The sequence below is a fragment of the Arachis ipaensis genome, chromosome B10, assembly GCF_059453495.1.
Source record: "Arachis ipaensis isolate K30076 ecotype BB chromosome B10, ASM5945349v1, whole genome shotgun sequence".
Taxonomy (NCBI): Eukaryota; Viridiplantae; Streptophyta; class Magnoliopsida; order Fabales; family Fabaceae; genus Arachis; species Arachis ipaensis.
The window spans coordinates 80,873,343-80,883,063 of NC_142435.1; the positions used below are offsets into that span (position 1 = coordinate 80,873,343).

General features: G+C 38.1%; 1 non-coding gene across 1 annotated transcript; it reads left to right on the plus strand.

The window, feature by feature from the left end:
• The first annotated feature begins 5,103 nt into the window (after positions 1-5,103).
• Positions 5,104-5,211, plus strand: LOC148580582 (small nucleolar RNA R71). Its single transcript, XR_015899619.1, has one exon. It is a non-coding gene; the product is annotated as a small nucleolar RNA R71 (small nucleolar RNA).
• The last annotated feature ends 4,510 nt before the right edge of the window (positions 5,212-9,721 follow it).

Consider the following 9,721-nt stretch of genomic DNA (forward strand, 5'->3'; position numbering starts at 1 on the left):
CAGAATCCAATAGCATCTGCAGTCCTTCTTCAACTTTTGAATTTGATTTTTGCTCAAGTCCCTCAATTTCAGCCAGAAAATACCTGTAATCACAAAATAACACACAAACTCATAGTAAAGTCCAGAAATGTGATTTTTATTTAAAAACTAATAAAAATATACTAAAAACTAACTAAATCATACTGAAAACTATGTAAAACCAATGCCAAAAAGCGTATAAATTATCCGCTCATCACAACACCAAACATAAATTGTTGCTTGTCCCCAAGCAACTGAAAATCAATTAGGATAAAAAGAAGAGAATATACTATAAATTCCAAGATATCAATGAAACTTAGCTCCAATCAGATGAGCGGGACTAGTAGCTTTTTGCCTCTTGAATAGTTTTGGCATCTCACTTTATCCATTGAAGTTCAGAATGATTGGCATCTATAGGAACTTAGGATTTAGATAGTGTTATTGATTCTCCTAGTTCAATATATTTATTCTTGAACACAGCTACTTTATGAGTCTTGGCCGTGGCCCTAAGCACTTTGTTTTCCAGTATTACCACCGGATACATAAATGCCACAGACACATAACTGGGTGAACCTTTTCAGATTGTGACTCAGCTTTGCTAAAGTCCCAAATTAGAGGTGTCCAGGGTTCTTAAGCACACTCTTCTTTTGCTTTGGACCTCGACTTTAACTGCTCAGTCTCAAGTTTTCACTTGACACCTTCACGCCACAAGCACATGGTTAGAGACAGCTTGGTTTAGCCGGTTAGGCCAGGATTTTATTCCTTTAGGCCCTCCTATCCACTGATGCTCAAAGCCTTGGATCCTTTTTATTACCCTTGCCTTTTGGTTTTAAGGGCTATTGGCTTTTTGCTCTTGCCTTTTGGTTTAAAGAGCTTTTGGCTTTTTCTGCTTGCTTTTTCTTTTTCTTTCTCTTTTTTTTCGCCATTTTATTTTCTTTTTTTTTTCACAAGCTTTTGTATTCACTGCTTTTTCTTGCTTCAAGAATCATTTTTATGATTTTTCAGATCATCAAATAACATTTTTCCTTTATCCTTATTCTTCAAGAGCCAACATATTTAACATTCATAAACCACAATATCAAAAGACATATGCACTGTTCAAGCATTCATTCAGAAAAGAAAAAGTATTGTCACCACATCAAAATAATTAAACTAGTTTCAAGGATGAATTCAAAACCCTGTAATAAGACATAGGACATTCATAACTTTAAGGCATAGACACTTAGACACTAGTGATCATGTAATAAGACACAAACATAAATAAACATGAGGCATAAAACCGAAAAACAGAAAAAATAAGAACAATGAGATTAAGGAATGGGTCCACCTTAGTGAGGGTGGCGTCTTCCTTTTCTTGAAGAACCAATGGTGCTCTTGAGCTCCTCTATGTCTCTTCCTTGTCTTTGTTGCTCCTCCCTCATATCTCTTTGATCTTCTCTAATCTCATGGAGAATGATGGAGTGCTCTTGATGTTTCACCCTTAGTTATCCCATGTTGGAGCTTAATTCTCCTAGGGAAGTGTTAATTTGCTCCCAATTGTTTTGTGGAGGGAAGTGCATCCCCTGAGGCATCTCAGGGATTTCATGATGAGGAATTTCCTCATGCTCTGGTTGAGATCCATGCTCTCTTGTTTGCTCCATCCTTTTCTTAGTGATGGGCTTATCCTCATCAATGAGAATGTCTCCCTCTATGTCAATCCCAGCCGAATTGCATAGATGGAAAATGAAGTGAGGAAAGGCTAACCTTGCCAAAGTGGAGGACTTGTCAGCCACCTTATAGAGTTCTTGAGGTATAATCTCATGAACCTCCACTTCCTCGCCAATCACGATACTATGGATCATGATAGCCCGGTCTACAGTAACTTTAGACCGGTTGCTAGTAGGAATGATTGAGTGTTGAATGAACTCCAACCATCCTCTAGCTACAGGCTTAAGGTCTAGTCTTCTCAATTGAACCGGCTTGCCTCTTGAGTCAACCTTCCATTGAGCTCCTTCTACACATATGTCCATGAGGACTTGGTCCAACCTTTGATCAAAGTTGACCATTCTAGTGTAGGGGCGTGCGTTTTCTTCCATCATTGGCAAGTTGAACGCCAGCCTTACATTTTCCGGACTGAAATCTAAGTATTTCCCCCGAACCATGGTAAGCCAATGCTTTGGATTCGGGTTCACACTTTGATCATGGTTCCTAGTGATCCATGCGTTTGCATAGAACTCTTGCACCATTAGGATCCCGACTTGTTGAATGGGGTTGGTGAGAACTTCCCAACCTCTTCTTTGGATCTCAAGTCGGATCTCTGGATACTCATTCTTTTTGAGCTTGAAAGGAACCTCAGGGATCACTTTTTTCTTGGCCACAACTTCATAGAAGTGGTCTTGATGGACCTTTGAGATGAATCTCTCCATCTCCCATGACTCAGAGGTGGAAGCAATTGCCTTCCCTTTCCTCTTCCTTGAGGTTTCTCTGGTCTTAGGTGCCATTAATAGTTATGGAAAAACAAAAAGCAATGCTTTTTACCACACCAAACTTAAAATGTTTGCTCATCCCCGAGCAAAAGAAGAGGGAAAGAAGGAAAAGAAGAAGAAGAATGGAGGAGAGGGAGAGAGGTGTGTAGTCGGCCAAGGGTAAGAAGAAAGGGTTGTGTTCTGTGAAAATGAAGAAGGAATGAGGGGTTTATATAGGAGTGGGGAAGGTTTAGGGTTCGGCCATTAGGATTGGGTTTGGGAGGGAAAAGAGTTTCAATTTTGGAGGTGGGTAGGGTTTATGGGGAAGAGTGGATGGATGTAAGTGGTGAAGATATGATGGAGAAGAGTAAGTGAGGTGATTGGTGAAAGGGTATTTAGGGAAGAGAGTTATGAAAAGGTGTGAAGAGGAGAGAAGAAGTGGTGGGGATCCTGTGGGCTCCACAGATCCTGTGGGGATCCTGTGGGGTCCACAGATCCAGTGGGGCTAAGGACTTAACATCCCTGCTCCAATTAGGAGTGTAAAACGCCCTTGCTGTGCAATCTTGGCGTTTAACGCCAGACTGCTGCTTGTTTCTGGCGTTAAACGCCCAAATGTAGCCAGTTTTTGGTGTTTAACGCCAGGTAGATGCTTGTTTCTGGCGTTAAATACTAGCTTGGTGCTTGTTTCTGGCGTTAAACGCCAGACAGATGCTTGTTTCTGGCGTTTAAATGCCAGAATGCTCCTCTTCCAGGGTGTGCTATTTTTAATGCTGTTTTTCATTCTGTTTTTGACTTTTCAGTAGTTTTTGTAACTCCACATGATCATCAACCTAATAAAACACGAAATAACAAAAAGAAAATAAAATGGATATGATTAAATAACATTGGGTTGGCGCCCAACAAGCGCTTCTTTAATGTCAATAGCTTGACAGTGAGCTCTCATGGAGCCTCACAGATGTTCAGAGCATTGTTGGGACCTCCCAACACCAAACTTAGAGTTTGAATGTGGGGGTTCAACACCAAACTTAGAGTTTGGTTGTGGCCTCCCAACACCAAACTTAGAGTTTGACTGTGGGGGCTTTGGTTGACTCTACAGTGAGAGAAGCTTTTCATGCTTCCTCTCCATAGTTATAGAAGGAGATCCTTGAATTTTAAACACAAGGTAGTCCTCATTCAGTTGAAGGATCAACTCTCCTCTGTCCACATCAATCACAGCTTTTGCTGTGGCCAGGAAGGGTCTTCCAAGGATGATGGATTCATCCTCATCCTTCCCAGTGTCTAGGATTATGAAATCAGCAGGGATGTAAAGGCCTTCAACCTTTACTAACACGTCCTCTACTTGTCCATAAGCTTGTTTTCTTGAGTTGTTTGCCATCTCCAATGATATTCTGGCAGCTTGCACCTCAAAGATCCCAAGTTTCTCCATTACAGAGAGTGGCATTAAGTTTATTCCTGACCCCAGGTCACACAGAGCCTTCTCAAAGGTCACGGTGCCTATGTTACAGGGAATTAGGAATTTACCAGGATCCTGTTTCTTTTGAGGTAATTTTTGCCTATCCAATGCATTTAGTTCATTAGTGAGCAAGGGAGGTTCATCTTCCCAAGTCTCATTACCAAATAATTCGGCATTCAGCTTCATGATTGCACCAAGGTACTTAGCAACTTGCTCTTCAGTAATGTCTTCATCCTCTTCAGAGGATGAATACTCATTAGAGCTCATGAAGGGTAGAAGGAGGTTCAATGGAATCTCTATGGTCTCTAGATGAGTCTCAGATTCCTTTGGTTCCTCAGAGGGAAACTCCTTATTGGTCACTGAGTGTCCCAGGAGGTCTTTCTCACTAGGATTCACGTCCTCCTCCTCCACTTTGGGTTCGGCCACACCAAGTAAGGTTATGGCCTTGCAGTCACTTTTTGGATTCTCTTCTGTATTGCTTGGGAGAGTACTAGGAGGAGTTTCAGTGACTCTTTTACTCAGCTGGCCCACTTGTGCCTCCAAATTTCTAATGGAGGACCCTGTTTCATTCATGAAACTTAAAGTGGCCTTAGATAGATCAGAGACTATATTTGCTAAGCTAGATAGATTCTGCTCAGAATTCTCTGTCTGTTGCTGAGTGGATAATGAAAAAGGCTTGCTATTACTAAACCAGTTTCTTCCACCATTATTAAAGCCTTGTTGAGGCTTTTGTTGATCCTTTCATGAGAAATTTGGATGATTTCTCCATGTGAGATTATAGGTATTCCCATAGGGTTCCCCCATGTAATTCACATCTGCTATTGTAGGGTTCTCAGGATCATAAGCTTCTTCTTCAGAAGATGCCTCTTGAGTACTGTTGGATGTAGCTTGCAATCCATTCAGACTCTGAGAAATCATATTGACTTGCTGAGTCAATATTTTATTCTGAGCCAATATGACATTCAGAGTATCAATTTCAAGAACTCTCTTCCTCTGAGGCGTCCCATTACTCACAGGATTCCTTTCAGAAGTGTACATGAACTGGTTATTTGCAACCATGTCAATGAGTTCTTGAGCTTTTGCAGGCGTTTTCTTTAGGTGAATGGATCCACCTGCAGAATGGTCCAATGACATCTTTGATAACTTAGACAGACCATCGTAGAATATATTCAGGATGGTCCATTCTGAAAGCATGTCAGAAGGACACTTTTTGGTTAGTTCCTTGTATCTCTCCCAAGCTTCATAGTGGGATTCACCTTCTTTTTGTCTGAAGGTTTAAACATCCACTCTAAGCTTGCTAAGCTTTTGAGGAGGAAAGAACTTGGCTAAGAAAGCCGTGACCAACTTATCCCAAGAGTTCAAGCTATCTTTATGTTGAGAGTCCAACCATATTCTAGCTCTGTCTCTTACAGCAAACGGGAGAAGCATAAGCCTGTAGACCTCGGAGTCAACCCCATTGGTTTTAATAGTATCACAGATCTGCAAGAACTCAGTTAAAAATTGAAAAGGATCTTCTGATGGAAGTCCATAAAACTTGCAGTTCTGTTGCATCAGAGAAACTAGTTGAGGTTTAACCTCAAAATTGTTTGCTCCAATGGCAGTGATTGAGATGCTTCTTCCATGTAAATTGGAATTCGGTGCAGTAAAGTGACCAATCATCTTCCTTGTATTGTTATTATTTTCGACCATGTCTCTTTCTTTTTCGAAATTTTCAGTCAGATTTTCTCCAGAGAGTTGTGCTTTAGCTTCCCTTAGCTTCCTCTTCAGAGTCCTTTCAGGTTCAGGATCAGCTTCAACAAGAATGTTCTTATCCTTGTTCCTGCTCATATGAAAAAGAAGAGAACACAAAAGAAAATATGGAATCCTCTATGTCACAGTATAGAGATTCCTTATGTAAGTATAAGAAGAGAATAGTAGCAAAAGAAAAAGATAAGAATCCAAACACAGGGGAGAGGAGTGGGTTCGAATTTTTGAGTGAAAGAGGGGTGTTAGTAGATAAATAAACAAATAGAAGGGGATGAGAGATAAGAGAATTCAAAAATTAAATAAAATAAAATAAAAATATTTTTGTTTTTAATTTAAAATCAAAGTTACTTCGAAAATAAGAAGGAAGAATGAAACTAATTTAAATTGAAATTTAAAACAATTAGTTAATTAAAATTGAATTTTGAAAAAGAGGGAAGGGATTTTCGAAAATTAGAGAGAGAGTTAGTTAGGTAGTTTTGAAAAAGATAAGAATAAAACAAAAAGTTAAGTGGTTAATTGAAAAAGATTTGAAAATCAAATTTTGAAAAGATAAGAAGTTAGAAAAGATTTTGAAATTAATTTTGAAAAAGATGTGATTGAAATTTATTTTGAAAAAGATTTGAAAAAGAAATTTAAAAAAGATTTGATTTTGAAAATTAAATTTGATTACTTGACTAACAAGAAACTAAAAAGATATGATTTTAAATTTAAAGATTGAACCTTTCTTACTAGGAAAGTAACAAACTTACAATTTTTTGAATCAATCACCTTAATTGTTAGTAAAGATTTTGAAATTATGGAACAAAATAAGAAAAAGATTTTTGAAAATCAAATTGAAATTTTTGAAAATATGAAAGAAAAAATGAAAAAGATTTGATTTTTGAAAAAAGATAGAATTTTTAAATTGAAAATTTGATCTGACTCATAAAAAACAATTAAATTTTAAAAACTTTTTGAAAAAGTCAACTCAAATTTTCGAAAGTTTATGAGAGAAAAAGGGAAAGATATTTTTTTTATTTTTGAATTTTTAATGAAGAAAGAGAAAAACATAAAATTGATGCAAAACATAAAAATTATGAATCAAAACGACTAATGCATGCAAGAACACTTTGAATGTCAAGATGAACACCAAGAACACTTTGAATGTCAAGATGAACACCAAGAACTTTATTTTTGAAAACTTTTAAGAAAAGAGAAACATGCAAGACACTAAACTTAGAAATTTTCAAACTTTAGACACTAATAATTCAAAAATGCATATGGAAAACAAGAAAAGACACAAAACAAGAAATTTTAAAGATCAAACAAGAAGACTTACCAAGAACAACTTGAAGATCATGAAGAACACATGCATGAGTTTTCGAAAATTTTAAGAAAAATTAAAAAGATGCAATTGACACCAAACTTAAAAAGTAACACTAGACTCAAACAAGAAACATAAAATTTTTTGTTTTTATGATTTTATAAGATTTTTTTTTTTTGGTTTTTTCGAAAAATATTTTGGGAGAAACGAAAAAGAAGAAATTTTTTTTTGTATTATTTTTGAAAATAAGAAATAAAAAGCTTAAAATTAAAATAAAATTACCTATTCTGAGCAACAAGATAAACCGTCAGTTGTCCAAACTCGAACAATCCCCGGCAACGGTGCCAAAAACATGGTACATGAAATTGCGATCATCAACAATGGCGCCAAATACTTGGTGCTCTCAATCGTGAATCACACTTTGTGACAACTTCGCACAACTAACCAGCAAGTGCACTGGGTCATCCAAGTAATAAACCTTACGTGAGTAAGGGTCGATCCCACGGAGATTGTCGGCTTGAAGCAAGCTATGGTCACCTTGTAAATCTCAGTCAGGCGGATTCAAATGGTTATGGTGAATTGATAATAAAAATATAAATAAAATATAAACTAGGATAGAGATACTTATGTAATTCATTGGTGAGAATTTCAGATAAGTGTATAGAGATGCTTTTGTTCCTCCTAAACCTCTGCTTTCCTACTCTCTTCATCCAATCATTCCTACTCCCTTCCATGGCAAGCTTATGCAGGGCATCACCGTTGTCAATGGCTACATCCCGTCCTCTCAGTGAAAATGGTCCAAAATGCACTGTCACCACACGGCTATTCATCCGTCGGTTCTCGATCATACTGGAATAGGATTCAGTCATCCTTTTGTGTCTGTCACTACGCCCAGCACTCACGAGTTTAAAGCTCGTTACAGCCATCCCTTCCCAGATCCTACTCGAAATACCACAGACAAGGTTTAGACTTTCCGGATCTCAAGAATGGCCGCCAATAATTCTAGCCTATACCACAAAGACTCTGGTCTCATGGAATGGAAGGCTCGGTAGAAGGCTAAGAGATATGCACTTAAGGGATTGCAAGTAGAACAGAGGTGTTTGTCAGGCACGCGTTCATGGGTGAGAATGATGATGAGTGTCACGGATCATCACCTTCCTCAGGTTGAAGGACAAGTGTATATCTTAGATAAGAAATAGGCTTGAGTTGAATAGAAAAACAATAGTACTTTGCATTAATTCATGAGGAACAGTAGAGCTCCACACCTTAATCTATGGTGTGTAGAAATTCTACCGTTGAAAATACATAAGAACAAGGTCCAGGCATGGCCGAGAGGCTAGCCTCCATGATCTCAGAACTAAACGTCTAAAGATGTTCCAAAAGATCTAAATACAATAGTAAAAAGTCCTATTTATGCTAAACTAGTTACTACGGTTACAGAGATAAGTAAATGATGCAGAAATTCACTTCCAGGGCCCACTTGGTGTGTGCTTGGATTGAGCATTGAAGATTTCACATGGAGAGGTCTTTCTTGGAGTTAAACACCAGTTTATAACCTGTTTCTGGCGTTTAACTCCACTTTGATACCTGTTTCTGGCGTTTGACTCCATAATAGGGCAAGGAGCTGGCGTTGAATGCCAGTTTGCATCATCTAAACTCGGGCAAAGTATGGACTATTATATATTTCTGGAAAGCCCTGGATGTCTACTTTCCAACGCAATTGAGAGCGCGTCATTGGGAGTTCTGTAGCGCCAGAAAATCCACTTTGAGTGTAGGGAGGTCAGAATCCAACAGCATCTGCAGTCCTTCTTCAACCTCTGAATTTGATTTTTGCTCAAGTCCCTCAATTTCAATCAGAAAATATTTGAAATCACAGAAAAACACACAAACTCATAGTAAAGTCCAGAAATGTCATTTTTATTTAAAAAATAATAAAAATATACTAAAAACTAACCAAATAATACTGAAAACTATGTAAAAACAATGCCAAAAAGCGTATAAATTATCCACTCATCAGAGTGTAATTCTGGTGTTAAATGCCAGATTGCTGCTTGTTTCTAGCGTTTAACGCCAACTTTTCTCCCTTTCTTGGCGTTTAACGCCAACTTGGTGCCCTGTTCTGGCATTAAACGCCAGTCTGGTGCATATTTCTGGCGTTAAACGCCAGTCTGGTGCCCATTTCTGGCGTTAAACGCCAGTCTGGTGCCCATTTCTGGCGTTAAATGCCCAAAATGGTGCCAGACTGGGCGTTTAACGCCCATTCTACTACTCTTACTGGTGTTTAAATGCCAGTAAGCTCTTCCTCCAGGGTGAGCTATTTTTAATGCCATTTTTCATTCTATTTTTGATTTTTCATTTGTTTTTGTGACTTCACATGATCATCAACCTAAAGAAAACATAAAATAACAATAGAAAATAAATAGATATAATTAAATAACATTGGGTTGCCTCCCAATAAGTGCTTCTTTATTGTCAATAGCTTGACAGTGAGCTCTCATGGAGCCTCACAGATATTCAGAGCAGAGTTGGAGCCTCTCAACACTAAACTTAGAGTTTGGTTGTGGCCTCTCAACACCAAACTTAGAGTTTGGTTGTGGCCTCCCAACACCAAACTTAGAGTTTGAATGTGTGGGTTTTGTTTGACTCTGTATTGAGAGAAGCTTTTCATGCTTCCTCTCCATGGTTACAGAAGGAGAACCTTGAGTTTTGAATACAAGGTAGTCCTCATTCAACTTAAGGACCAACTCTCCTCTGTCA